Below are 14223 nucleotides of genomic sequence, written 5' to 3' on the forward strand. Positions count from 1 at the left end.
CGATGGTCTTAGGTGACCCCTGTGAAAGGGTCATTCGACCCCCAAAGGGGTCGAGACCTACAGGTTGAGAACCGCTGAATTAGATGGAGTGGGACACTGGCAGCAATGTGCTTCAAAGGGCCCAGGTGGTACTGTGGAAGCTAAAGTTAAGGACCTCGGTGCTGTTCCACTCTGCCCATAGCTAACCGTGTCATACTGAGATGGTAGCAGCTGCCGGGGTCCTTCAGGAAGCAGAGAAAGGCTCTTTTCGTGGCCTGGCTACACCCCTGTTGCGTGTTTTCAGATAGCGCTGCAGTTAATTTTGCATTCAGCCTTTAAGCTTATAAGCAGCACAGAAACACCCAGCTGGGCGTCTGGGAGACAAATGGATTCAGCCGGTTGTGGGGTGGCTCTGCCAGGAGGGAGTAGTTATCCTAGGGAGTGGGGAAGTTGGGTTCTGCAGAGTTGACGGAAGATGGCCAACCTGCATTAAGTCTCTTTCTCAGGGCCCAGAGGGAGCCATTGAAATATTGCCACAGGTGGAAAGCTCAAGCCACAAATCCAAATCGGTACAAGCAAAAGTATGCAAATTGGATTTTAAAATAAAAACTTATACTTCATTTCAAAATCAAATCTTTCACCTAGATGTGGGGCTTTCTCTTGGAGCCCTGGGCAATCGCAGGAAGGCAGGCCCGTTGGAGCCTGGGCTCTGGATCTACCAAATTATCTTCTTTACCAGTTGTATCTACTCCTGGTTGTGGAGCCCTGGTGGCCTAGTGGTTACGTGTTGGCCTGTGATCCATAAAATCAGCAGTTCGAAAACACCAGCCTCTTCTTGGGAGGAAGAGGAGCCTTTCGGTTCTGTTTGTTACAGTCTTGGAAACCCACACAGGGAAAGTTCTACTCTGTCTTGTAGGATCACTGTGCTTTGGCATTGGCATTGACTCGATGGCCATGAGTTTGGGTTTGGGTTTTTGAGGGGTGGTTGTGGAGATGAAGTTAAAGTCGAATCTACCTCATGGCTTCCCTGGGAGTACAAAGTGGGACTGAGCTCTCCAGAGAGTGTTCTTGACTGTAATCTTTATGGGGCAGGTGGCCAGGCCTTTCTTCCACGGTGTCACTGCTAGATGGGGTGGAGTCGAGCTATCAAGCCTTTGGCTAGTTGTCAAGTGCAAGCCACTCGTGCTCCACCTGGTAAACTCCCTAGTTAACCCGATGTTAAAAACACAAACAAACAAAGTAGAATCCATCCACGGCAGAAGGGCTGTGCCTAGGCTGGAAACCTTATCGACAGGCTGTGAAGGAAGGACCCCCCTCTGAGAACAGAGTTATCGCTGGGACTTGGTAGCAGCCAGAGCTGGGGTGCAGAAATCTCTGTGCTCGATCTCAAGCTGATGGCTAATTTTTTGGCCAAGATACTGAGCTCAAAGTTCATCAGGGGTGGTCTCAAGCATTTAGTGGGGACTAGAAGAAGCCCCCTGTGGGGGATTGGCAGTGCTTAGTGGTTTGAGCCCACGAGCTGAGAAAGATGCGGCAGGACTGGGTTCATAAAGGTTACAGCTGTAAGGACTCTCTGGAGCAGTTCTGCACAGCCCCATAGGATCACTACGTGAGTCACATCAGCTTCATGGAAGAGGATTTGGGTTTGGGTTTTGGTGGGACTGGGAATTGCAGAGAGCAGTGATTTCAGAGGCAGTGATGGGGAACTTGATCTTCACTTGACCATTTCCATATTTGGGGTCTTTTTGTTCGCCATTGAACACACACAGGCACTCAAATTATTCACCAGGTGTATGTGTGTGTTGGGGGATGGAGGGGCAGGCGGGGAGGGGAACGATCAGTCTGAGGATGCCTTGCATTCATCCAGGGTGGGACTGAATCTTTTCATCCCTCTCTTTATGTAGGCACAAGCTAGCTCCCTTGTGTCCAGCAGGCTTCCAGGGAAAGTCCAAGAGGCTGATGAGGCTGCTTCCTGGGATTTGGAAGGGCAGAATAAATACCTCTGGCCAAAGAAGACGTTTTAAATGTCTCCTGGACAATGGTACCTTGGCAGAGTTCCCTCAGTCTGACTTCCTTTTGGCTTGAGTTGCATCTCAAGAGGGTTGAGCCCAGTCTCCAAGAAGCCCCTTTCGCAGATGTTGGTCTCTTTGCAAATGCCCTTGCTGAAAGGACTGGGGCCCCCTTTTCCTAACCCCTTGTATGGTAGGATTCTATTTTAATAAGAATCGTGGATCACTGAATGCAGTCGTCATGGTGAAGTCAACTTGCCCAGGAACTTGCTCACCAGCTGCTCCTGGAAAGGGCCCTCAAGTGTCCAGCATGCACTCTTTTGGTTCCTAAGGCTTGTCCATGGCTGCCCTCAGGCGTTCTGTTCCACCTAGTACCCGGATGTGGCTTTACAAATCCAAGGGGCTTCTACTTACTGTCAGCAAGCCAGTCTTGCTTTGGGGGCACGCTGATCAAGACCGGACCCCCTGGGTGGATCAAGTGACGCCATCCATGTTTAAGTGGCCTCTCCACCTTGGGCCTCGGGAGCTGGGCCCCAGACAGGCATGGAGGGAGATCTGTGCTAAGCTCAGGGTGCTTGCTCTCTGGGAAAGGTAGGTCAGAGGCACACGTGTGGAGGCGAGGAGGGCAGTGTTGGTATCAGCAGGACCTTTCAGCATTTCTGTCTTCCTCCCCAGACCAAAACATTAAGTTAAAATATAACTTAAAATAGTAGCTCTTAAGTTTATGTTTCAAAGTGTCACAGGTTCATTATATAGAAAAACCTCACTGCCATCGAGCCGATACTGATTCATGGTAACCTATAGGACAGGGCAGAAAGGCCCCTGTGAGTTTCGGTGATTAACTCTTTACGGGAGCAGAAAGCCTCCTCCTCTGGGCCCATCGTATACACTTTGGTAAATATAGGAAACTAGACAGAAAGGAAAACCACCTATACTCAACCCTCTTAGACTCCCCCTTGCCCCTAAGGATTATAAAAAATGCTTTTAAAAGAAAAAATGCTTTTATGCTGCCAAATGCAGTTTTAAGTATAATCTCTTGGGTTGTTCTGATAGTGAAGAAAATTCCCATCCTCTTCCTTTTCCAACTTGCTCTCCAACTGGAAAAGGGAAACGTATTGCCACAGGTGAATCCCGTAACTCGGCCTCCTGAGACTATCTCCAACCCCCGTGGAATTTCAGCAGTTCAACTCCCTTTTCAGTTTCTGTGGTTATTGCTCCCACTTTAATAGCCCAAGAAATGACTTGGAGACGTGGCATGACTGCACAGTATGATGGATTAGCTGCAGGGCTGTCATCAGAGGTTGGGTTGCTCTCAAAACTCCGGGAACTCTTAATGCCAAGCCTCATTTTCAGGCAGGAGACTTAAAGTAAGGTCCACGGCATGGAAAGGAAGAGGGGAAATAGACCATCTCATTTGGAAAGGGACAGTTTTCAGTGGAGTTTTGGTACGTTCCAATTCCTTGTTGGTGAACCCTGGTGGCACCATGGATTCAGTGTTGGGTTGCTAACATATGGGTGGTCAAACTCCCCAACTGCTCTAGGGGGACAAAGAATGAGGCTGTCTGCCCCTTTCCAGATCTATCGTCTTGAACCCGAAAGAGCAGTTCTACTCTATCCTACAGGGTTATTAAGAGTTGGCATCAGTTGCTGGCTGTGGGTTTGGTTTCTGGTTGAGGTAGTACAAGTATTCAACATTCTGAGCTAACTCAAAGGTTGGAGGTTCAAATCCACCCAGAGGCCCCTCAGGAGAAAGCCCTCGGAATCTAAGTAAAAAATGCGTGATCAGCGATCGAAAACTCAACTCTCTTATGTGGCTTACTACCAGTGGGGGTGGACTCAGTGGCCCCTGGCTTTTAGTTGCTGTTACAGAGAGAAACAAGGGGACATTTCTAATATTCTAAATAGAATCGGTCCTTTCTCCTGGGAAAGAAACTGAACACTGGTGAGCAGGTACATCAGAAGGCAGAAAGCTCTCTCCTTGGGAAGCACCTGGTCCTTGGGGACATACCGCTTAGTCTCTGGCAGCCGACAGCCCTCACTGTTCACTGGCCAGTCTACCCCTTCTTCTTTCCTCAGCCAGTAGCACCCTAGCAGAGAGGAGGTGGCCCTCATTCTGGGACCTGCACTGTGCCTGCCTTGTTTCTCCTGCTCCGAGTATTCACCAACACCTCGGACCTCACTTTCTGGGATGCTTCAGTTTAGAATCAGTGCCTTGTGAACATGGTGGCCAAGACCTGCACCAACCATGCCTTCTGGTTTGACACCTTGCCCAGAAATTAGATTTCCATCCCAGATAATACTGAATCCGAGTCTACATTTGAACAAGATTTCCAGGTGTTTCCTTCATATATGGACAAGGGTGGTAACAACCTGATTGAAGCCTTAGTTCAGGCGTCCTCAAACTACGGCCCGCCTGCCAAGGACATTTATCCGGCCCGCTGGGTGTTTTTGCCCTGTTTGATTTTTCACTTCAAAATAAGATATGTGCAGTGCGCATAGGAATCTGTTCATAGTTTTTTTAAAAAACTATAGCCCGGCCCTCCAACGGGTCTGAGGGACAGTGAACTGGCCCCCTGTTTAAAAAGTTTGAGGACCCTTGCCTTAGTTTGACCTTGGCTCCTGTGGGATAGGTAATTCACGCTCTCTCTTGACTGGGATAGAAAATGATAATAAACACTTAACATAGATATTTTTTTAAATGGTAAACCAGCATCCTGAGCTATTGTTGTCTGCCTGAAAGAAAGAAAGAAAGAAAACCTCACTGCTAATGAGTTGATGCCGACTCATAGCCACCCTAAAAGACAGGGTAGAACTGCCCCTGTGAATTTCGAGACTGTAATTCTTTACAGGAGTAGAAAGCCCATCTTCCTGCAGAGCGACTGGTGGTTTTGAACTGCTGGCCTTGATGGAGCACAGCCCAACCTCTTGCCCCAGGTCAAAATGGAAGAGCCAAATTCGAGCCTGGCTAGCTAGTTCCACCGGCCGTGCCTGTGCTTACCGGGCAGACTGGATTGCCTCCTAGCCAGGGCTTGGCTTGAGAAGCCGAGGGGCGTTTCCCCAGGATTTTAGTTTCTTCGCTTTGGGACTCGTCCACGCTCTTCGAGAACGCGAGCATCTGGGCGGGGGGAGGCGGGGTGTCCTGACACCAAGTCGCTAATCTTTGTTCACAGGCTTCTACCTTCATTTGCATGCAGTCTTCATTTTGAATTTTTTTTCTTGTTTTCCATAGGAACATTTTGGTCACGGTAACTGTCATTCTCATAAGAATTTTGAGAATTTATGAATCTTGCATGAAAAGGTCATGTCGGCTTACATGTTTTGCTTTACATGGACCATGTTTGGGTTTGGAAAGTGGTTGTCATAGATAGTTGGAAAAGAAGTGAAATTAGCAGAGAGAGAGAGAGAGGGTCGTGCTGCTTGTTTCTTGGCTATTGGAAGGGTGGGTGGGTGGGTGGGGTGGCTAGAGTGTATATCCAGAAATTAGGCGAATGTGTTTATAGCTAGCGTACACCATTGAATGCAGTCCTTCCCTCCTTATTTTCTTGTCTTTGTTTGATATTTCTCAAAGTCTGCAAGTCAAGTGTATATTAGCTTGTGACAAGTGAGCTCATATGAGTGCAATACCCGTGTAAGTGAAGTAATACAAGACGCATAAAGGTAAAGGTAATCATTTCCTCGTTCCGTCTTGTCCCTCTTGATCCGCAGTAACCTCTTCTTCCCTGGGGAGCTTCCTGAGTCCCTCAAGATGGTCTTCTTGTCTGCAAAACAAGGGCCATGCCTCCAGCTTTCGGTGACAATGGCTTCTCCAAACCCTAGGGTAGGACTTCGGATGCTGTCTGGAGTAGGTGTGCATTTAAATAGCATTTTTCCAGTGGAAGGTTAGCACTTGGCGTTTTGTCTCTGGTCCTGCAAGTGTGAGAGGAGATGCAAGAAGACGGCTCTCCCTTGACGCCTGCACCCGCTTTGTTCCTCCAGCCTTTCCCCACCTCGAAACCACTGCCAAAGCTCAGCTGGGCATGAAGGTGGGCAGACATGCTGCTGGCCCTGAGCCTGGCCCCAAGGCACCATGGGAGCCCCCTCCCCACCTCGAGCCACATCAGAGAGCTGTGAGCCCCAGGGACATTGATCCTGGGAGGGGCTCCTTGGTAGCCAGCCGAAGAGGAAGGACAGAATGCTTTCAGCCACGCCCTCCCCACGAGTCCTGTGGAAGGAAACCCCAAAGGGTTCCTCCTGCTCTCCTGCACACGTCTCCCTGCCCGCTCTACCTTGACAAAAGGTCTCTCCCCAGCCTGGTGGCACGTTGCCTGGGTTGCTAATAATAGAGAAGGGCCAACCTGCCAGGCAGTGAATCAGAGGCTGTCCCGGTTCTGGCCTTGGACGACAATCCTGGCACAGACTGTGGGGCTGATTTGGTAAATATCCTTGTGAGCAGAATAAGCCTTTGTGTGTCCTGGAAACTCCTGCTGTCCCCGAGGGTAATACCCATTCGAGAGGAAGATAGGCATGCCTTTGGCTTCCAGATCTTAGGAAAACATAGGTTCACGTTGCTCTCAGCTTCCAAACCCCCTGGGGGTCAGGAAGGGAGGGTGTGCAAGCTTGGAAAAGGAGCAGCAAGAGTGCTCAGGGGACACTGGGCTCTGTGGGCAACAGAGGGGGTGGGGAGGAGCCTACAGCGGAGTTCTGAGCTGCATAGTAACACCAAGTGGTGGTGATGGCGGCTGCCTTGTGCCATTGAGTCGCTTCTAAGTCATGGCGCCCGCAGGGGTGGCACAGAAGAACTGCCCCATAAGGTTTTCTTGGAAGCCTTTATTCAAGCCCTCTTCGTCTCCTGTTTTTGACACGCGGCGCTCAGGCAGAAAGAAGGCTGAAAGAAGAAAAGTAAAAGATCTCTGTTGTCTGTATTTTTAAAAAAACATCACCTGAAAGCCTAGCGTCCAATCGAGTGGGTTGTTTATGTGCCTCGCTTGAAAAACATGTTTAGAAATTGTTAGCCATACCTCCAAGCAGCTGCTTTATTCCCTAAAGCCCACTGCCATTGACCCAATCCCAAAGGAGAGTGACCCTTTAGGACAGAGTAGAACTGCCCCTTGGGGTTTTTGAGATTGTCAAGAGTTCCTGGAGTCGATAACCTCATCATTCTCTCTGGAGTGGTTGGTGGGTTTACACCTCCAAACCTGTGCTCGGGAGCCCAACACTTAACCCATTATTGTCATTAGGGCTCCTAACTACTTTACTAAGCTCTTTTTAAATCAGGTAGTACATAGCCCATTAGTGAATTAAAAGAAAACTCTTCCAAATGTCTGGGGTGTTCTGAAGGCAGTTTTGCTAGAGAACAATACCTCCCACTTGGATGCTGGTTTGTGGTTTGCAAAGCACTTTCACATCTGTTTTCTCCCTGGGTTGTTATAATAACCTTGGGAGCCGGGCAGGACAGGCCTTGGGATGCTCCCAAATCTGCAGATGAGGAAGCCAAGACTCAGGAAGGCTGAGGGACTTGCTCAAGGTCACCCAGGGATGGAGAGGGCACTAGAACTCCATCCTTACTTCACCGCATTGCCTCTTGTGAAGATGAAATAGCTGGATGGTACGTGAACTTTTGGACGCACAGATGCCATGCGCTCTCCAAGTGTGTGTGCACCTGCTGCTGGTGGCTTTGCTGGGTCGCCCTTCTTTTCTTGGCTCACCTTGTGTAGCAGATGGACACCAAGAGGGCTGACCTTGTCGTTAGTTGCTGTCATGTCATTCCCCAGCCCATGGCCACTCAGTGCACAATGGAATGAAGCGCTGCTCTGTCCATGATGGATGGGGGTCAGACCGCTGTGAACCAGAGGGGCTTCCTTACTGGTCATCAGAAGATTGCAGGGGCTTTCTTCCTAGTCTGTCATTGTCTGGAAGATCTGCGGAAGCCTGTGGAGTTGCTATAGCAACTAGCAAGCAAGCATCAACTGGTAGGTGGGTGGTTGAAGTTTCCTGGCCAGGAATTGGACTCCATTCTCCTGCATGGAAGGTGAAGATTCTACCACTCACCCACAGGACCAGTGCCCTTTTCCCACCTCCCAGTGCCAGAGCTACTCTAGATTTGACCTGTAAGACTGGCATAAAGTAGGAAAGGTCCATGAACACTCCCCCTGTGTTGCTTTAACTCCTTGAGCCAAGGAGCCTGGTGGCGTGGTGGTCAAGCGCTTGGCTGTTAAGTGAAAGTTTGGGGGTTTGAACCCACCAAGGTGTGGCAGTTTGTTTCCTTAATGATTATAGCCTGGAGACCCTACGGGATGGGCAGCATTCTGTCCTATAGGGTGGTTGTCAGTTGGAATGGACTCCACAGTAGTGGCTTAATGGGACTGCTAATAAGATGACCGCGCCATGTAGGTACTTGAAATGGAAGGGACTGTCTGCAGAAGGCACCGAGCGACAGCCAGCTGTTGATTTTACTACATGGAAAATGTGGCTCAGAACTGGGGCCACTGTGAACCTCCAAGCAGGCAAATAAGCCCTGGAGGATGAGCTCTTTGCATTTGGATTGTAGAGCATGTGGAAGCAGGGGCCCAGTTTCATGCATTTTACTTAGTTTAATTTTGCTCTGTGGAGCCTTGCTTATACTCCTCTGAAGTTTAAGCAAGACCCTGAAGATTGTGCTGCCGAAATCCTATAGAACTTTGGACTGGCTTATATCAGCAGGGTGAGTTGGGGAAGGAGTACTCCCGTGGTAATTTCATAGCTGAGGGAATGCCTTTGAGGATAAGTCAGTGCTCAAAAAAGCCTTATAAAGACTTTAGTCTTGTTATCGAACAGCATTTGTACCACAGTAGTATTTTCACACAACCTTCACAACTATGCCTGATTTCAGGTGATTCTCACAACCCCAGATGTGAGCAGAATGGCTAATAATATCCTCATTTTATAGAGGAAGTAGAAACCGAGAAGCAAGAAGGTTGAATAACGTGCCCAAAGTTCCACAGGTAGTAAATGGCAGCACCGGGACTCAAACCCAGGTCTTCTGACCCTTAGTTCAGCGTTCTTTCCACAGCGATGCCACTCCGCCTCTTTCCCTCCCTCCCTCCCTTCCTTCCTCCCTCCTCCCCAGGGCCTCCTGGCCATTCTGTGTGCTCACGGTAGAAGTTGTCAAGTTGATTTTTCCAGTGCTGAGACATTGCGGAAGAAAAGCGAGCCACTATCTACGTCTTGATCTGTGCTTTAGGGTTTGGGGTGATGGGGGCAAGGCTTAGACACCCCACTTAGGTGCCCTTGAGATTGCTTGTGCAAGGGTTTCCAAATGCAGCCGGCATCTTGAGCACTACTAATGGAAAGTAGTAAGAGTTCCATTTTCCTGTTTCAAGCGAGCATTTCCCCCTTGGGGTTAGAGCAACCACTTCCTCCTCAGCACCCAGTGAAACGTGGTAAACACCCGTCAGAGCAGAGTATTCCCTTCTGAGAGCTCTGCTGGGTTCTTTTAGTTGGTGTTCTTTTACACACACACACACACACCTTGGAAACACAGAAACCAGATCTAGGTCAAGTGCGGTTCTTGTGGAGCCACTTGTTATCCTACTCTGCGCTTGGAGGGAGCTGGATTGGCGTTCACCAAGTAGGAACACTGACGCGGGTAGGCCGGTGGGCAGCTCCAAGGTCCAATGAGAAGGACAGGCAGGAGAGTGAACAGCTGTTCTGAAAGTGAGGAGGGGCAGCCGAGCAGGGCTCTCTAGGTAGGTATTGAGGAACACGAAGCCATTAGGAATTGAAAGGATTTTTTTTTTGGTGGGGGGTGGGGGGGTGGTGGCACAAGAAAGGGGTCTTGTCTGAGTAGCCTGTCTAAGGAGATGCATTCATTTGAGAGACTTCTATAATACGTTATTATTTGTTTTGATACTTAAAAATAAAACAAAACCAAAAGTTACTTGCCATCATTGGTTTGGAATTACAAAACTCTCCTCTGAGTTGACTTTAGGTGTTTCTTAGCTCATTCAAGACCAGGGACTTCAATCACCAGAAAAGCGATGTCATGGGGAGCCCCTGAATTTGTAAGGTGGCAGCTTGGGATCCAGTGGGAGATGCTAGAAAGGTTGAACTTTGTAAAAATACGTATATGGGCTATTAAAATCTACCCACTGTGTCCTCCAGCCATGTTGTGACTGAGCCAAAAAAGGAGAAAGGAAAATAAAGCCACTCCGTGTGTGTTTGTGCTTAACCTTTATGCATGATTAAACAGAACAATAAAAGAGCAGGTCTCTGAGCCTATCTGGCAGAGATCTCTCAGCAGAATAAGCAGGAGCTTCCTGTAGTTCTCTGGCGGCGTTGCAAGACAGTCCAGATATAGAAACTTAAATTGCAAACAGCCTTGCCATGTTCCTGACTCTGTGCAGAGAGTTAAAGCTGAAAGGCCACCAAATGTAAACATAGAATGCAAGGGGGCTTCCAAAAGTTCACAGAAAAATGGAAGTAGAAGAAAATGGAATCTTTTCACAAACCTTTCTGTCGCTCCTCATACATAGCTCATGTATATGATGTGTATATCTGTCTCTTTTCCCCCCGTATCTCTATTTCTCTGTTAACGCATCAGCTTCAAAAGACTTACTGAAGGTGTGCACACATTGAGAGAATTTAGGAGGATCCCTTTAGAAAAGAGCTGAAACCCTTTGGGTCTAGGCTGGGCTTTCAGCGGAACTGGTTTCTGGATCCACCCTGCTGTTGCTATGCGCGTGTGAAACTGACAAAGGCCTTTGTGTTGTTCTTCCCATGCCCATCCCCACCCGGAGCAAGACCGGACCGATAGTTCCATAGTTTCTCTAATTCCTCTTAGTTTAAAATGGAAAGATCCAGCAAAGCATCCTTGTCAGGCCTGTGGCACTATTGAAAGCGTGTGTGCCTCTTGTCAGAAGCAGAATTCTGTTCAGCAAGGGCCGTCGTTCTAAGGGCAGCGGGTTGAAAAACAAAAAACAAATGCAGGCCCTGTGCTTAGGCACTTCCTCCTGTTTGTTTGCTCAAGTTCATACTGCTCTAAGAAATTACCACCTGCTCTTAGTCAAAATCTGGAACTCTTCCAAAAAAACCCCACCTCCCCAGCTGGGGGTTGGGGGTGGATCTCTCCCCCTGTGGGCCACACCCCACTCAGGTGCCCACTCCGCCGGCTCTTTATCTTTGGTGGGAGGATTCCTTCCCACTTCTCCATTGTGAAGGCCTGAAGTCTTGGAACGATTCCTTCTTTCAAGGAGGATCTTTGCCTTCAGGTTGGTGTGGGAATATGGAGGGAGCCCTGCCCCTTGGGCAGAAAGACAGTCATGATTCAGAGGAGAGGATTGCCATCATTATTTAAATCCATGTTCTTCTCTCAACCAGATGATTACATTGGCCTCAAAACCAACCTTTCTTGCTTGTGCCCTTTCCCCTCTGCTCTCTGTTCTCCAGGCTTCTCTATACACACAAGCTCTTCTTAATACTCAGGTCAGATACTATACTCCTTGCCCAGAGCCCTCCAGGGGATTCCATCTCACTCAAAATAAAAGTCCCACGTGAAAATAAAAGTCCCACGTGTGACCTGAAACGCTCTGTATGAGTGGGTTGCATTTTGTTCCACCCGCCCCTTCGGTTCACGTCGTGCCCTCTGACCCTGCTCCGTATCCAGTCTTCCACGGATGAGCATTTAGGTGGCTTCCGTCTTCTTGCGATTGTGAATAGTACTGCTGCCCTGAACATGGTGGGCTTGTTAGTTGCTCCGGGTTTTCTTGGCTGTAATTATTAACAGATGCACACTGCTAGCCTTTGTCCTACAGCGCTACTTGGTAGATTTGAACCAACAACCTTTCGGTAAGTAGCCAAGAGCAGTTATCAGAGTGGCCCTCCATTAATATTCTTGGGCTCCTGTAGGGTCATAGAATCTGCACAGAATAGACAGCTCGCTCAGGGAACTGTTTTGGACCCTAAACAGAGGAGAAGCCTGGTTTCTCCCGCAGATGAGGGAGCTTTTTGGAGGGGCTTTTGTTCTCTGAGATCACATGCGGGGAGAAGCCCTGGAGGAGCTGGGTACCATGAAAGCATGTTGTCCTGCCTCCCTATTGACTTGGCAATGCATATACTTCTTTAATCGTAAAAGCAAGCTAACTACATACCAGGAAATTTGAAGAGAGGAGAAAAAGAGTGATGTTTTCATAGCCCCTTACCATCATAACTAAACATGCGGATTATGTTATTAATTGGTTAATTTACTGTAATAAAAATTTTTTTGAGAATACTTATTACCAACATTATAGGCAATGCAGTGGAATGTAACCAATAGCAAGAATTCAGAGGGAGCGTGTAAGTAGTAGAACAAAGTCAACATCAGCGTCAGTGTGCACTAAGGTAACCACATGTGCCGCTCCGTCACTGCCCCGGAGTCCACTGACCAGAGTGGCATAGTAGGCCTGCCCTTGGGGGGTCCGAGGTTGTAACTCTTGGTGGGAGCAGAAAACTTCATCTTTCTCTGTGAAGCTGCTCATGGCTTCTAACTGCCCAGCATGTAACCCACCACACCACCGACTCAGCCTCTCTTTTAAATGGACTTACTTCATTCCCACCTTTTAAAGTTGTTTTCCTTCACTCCACATTATATCACAATTTTCCATTTCTTTCTAACCCTTATTGTTAAAGACCCAAGGATCAATCCCGTGGAAGTACTCATCGTTTACTTAATCATTCCACTATTGTTGGATGTTGGATTCTTTTCAATGCTATTGTTATTAAGAACAATGGCATAATTAGTTTCTTTGTGCATGTAACTTTTTCCATATTTTAGATGATTTCTTAAGTAGATTTCCAGAGGTCGGAGAGCCACATGAAAGGTTCAGGAATTTGTATGGCCCTTGAAACGTATTCCTGGGCTCCCTCCCAAAGAGCTGTCTGCATTTAGAAAGCCTCCAGCCTTTGATTGGCACCCTGTTCTCCGCATCACAAGGGCTTTTTATTTATTTATCTTATTACTTTTATGTTTTTCCCTAATTTAATGGTAAAAACAATATAGTTTAATTCTCAATATATGCATGTTGGATTATATGCATGCTGCCCAGGCCTCTGTTGATATATTAGTTTTCTCACCCATTTGTTTGAGTTCTTTACATAAAGATATCTGTCCTACTCTTTGACCATAATATGTTTTGTGAAAAAACAGTGTAATTCAAAAAGTATTGCTTACTAGGGTTCAATTGATACATGCATTGATCTATTCCAAACATTGTATTTAAAGATTCTCTGTCATCCATGGGTAGCTACAGACCACTCCGCAGTCTCTTTGAGGTGCCTTCAAAAAAAAAAGAAGAAAAAGGATACTTTTTGTACGGTGGGAAAACTGACTTGGAGGTCAAGGTTTGTATCCAATTTTTAACAGAACTCAAGGGAACATCTTCCTAAATCATTGAAGCTTGGCGACAGGTTTCTGAGCAAGCTGCCCACATAAAACACTTTTGTAGATGGATCGAGGGCTTCAAGGCTCACACACGAACCAAAAGAAGGAAGACTCTCCTCCTTGACAAATGAAGACACTGTGGCTCAAGGTCGGACACTGGTGGAAGCAGGCCAGGGAGTTACCATCGACACAGTGTTGTTGTTCTTGTGGTCCGTGGGCCAGCTTGCACTCACAGGGAGCTTGTGTATAACAGAACGAAGCACTCCCCATTTCTGCGCCGTCCTCACAATCGATCCTATGTGGGAGCCCATTGTTGCAGCCAATACTTACAGAACATTGGATCTCAAATGGTTCCACATTTGGATGAATTTAAGCAAACATCTTGGCCTGCACAAGCTTTTGGCTCGGTGGTTTGCCTTTCAAAAACATTACATGAAGATTAGCTAGCTCAAAGGGCTGATCTTCCCATTAGCTTTTTAAGCAAGATTGAAGCTAGTGAAGTGATTTTAGGAAACAAGTCGAAACCAGGGATGAGTCTTGGATTTATCAGTATGATCCAAGGGCAAGGTCTTCTTGAAAGAGGGGGGGGGGAGTCTTATAGGCGAGTTAAATGTAAGGCAGTGCAGTCAGCTCTCTTTGAGGGACTGTGTGGGATAATCTTGGTAGATTTTTCTCAGAGGACGCAGGACACGGGGGCTTATTGGGAAGAAGTTTGAAGAAAGTTGTATGGAGGAATTTCCCCCCATTCTTACAGTGCACCTGCATATCCTTCAAGGGCAGCAGGGGTTGTCCTACAAATTTTCATTGAGAAGCCTTACCCCATCCACTCAGCAGCCCTGATCTTGCCCTTCAGACTTCTCT

General features: G+C 47.8%; 1 protein-coding gene across 1 annotated transcript in view; it reads left to right on the plus strand.

The window, feature by feature from the left end:
- The window catches only part of ITPKB (inositol-trisphosphate 3-kinase B), a 116887-nt gene that overhangs the window by 61113 nt on the left and 41551 nt on the right, over positions 1-14223 (plus strand). The window lies entirely within an intron of this gene.

Source organism: Echinops telfairi, unplaced genomic scaffold, assembly GCF_000313985.2.
Source record: "Echinops telfairi isolate 266 unplaced genomic scaffold, ASM31398v2 ScPeMD7_7424;HRSCAF=8462, whole genome shotgun sequence".
In the NCBI taxonomy this organism is placed as follows: Eukaryota; Metazoa; Chordata; class Mammalia; order Afrosoricida; family Tenrecidae; genus Echinops; species Echinops telfairi.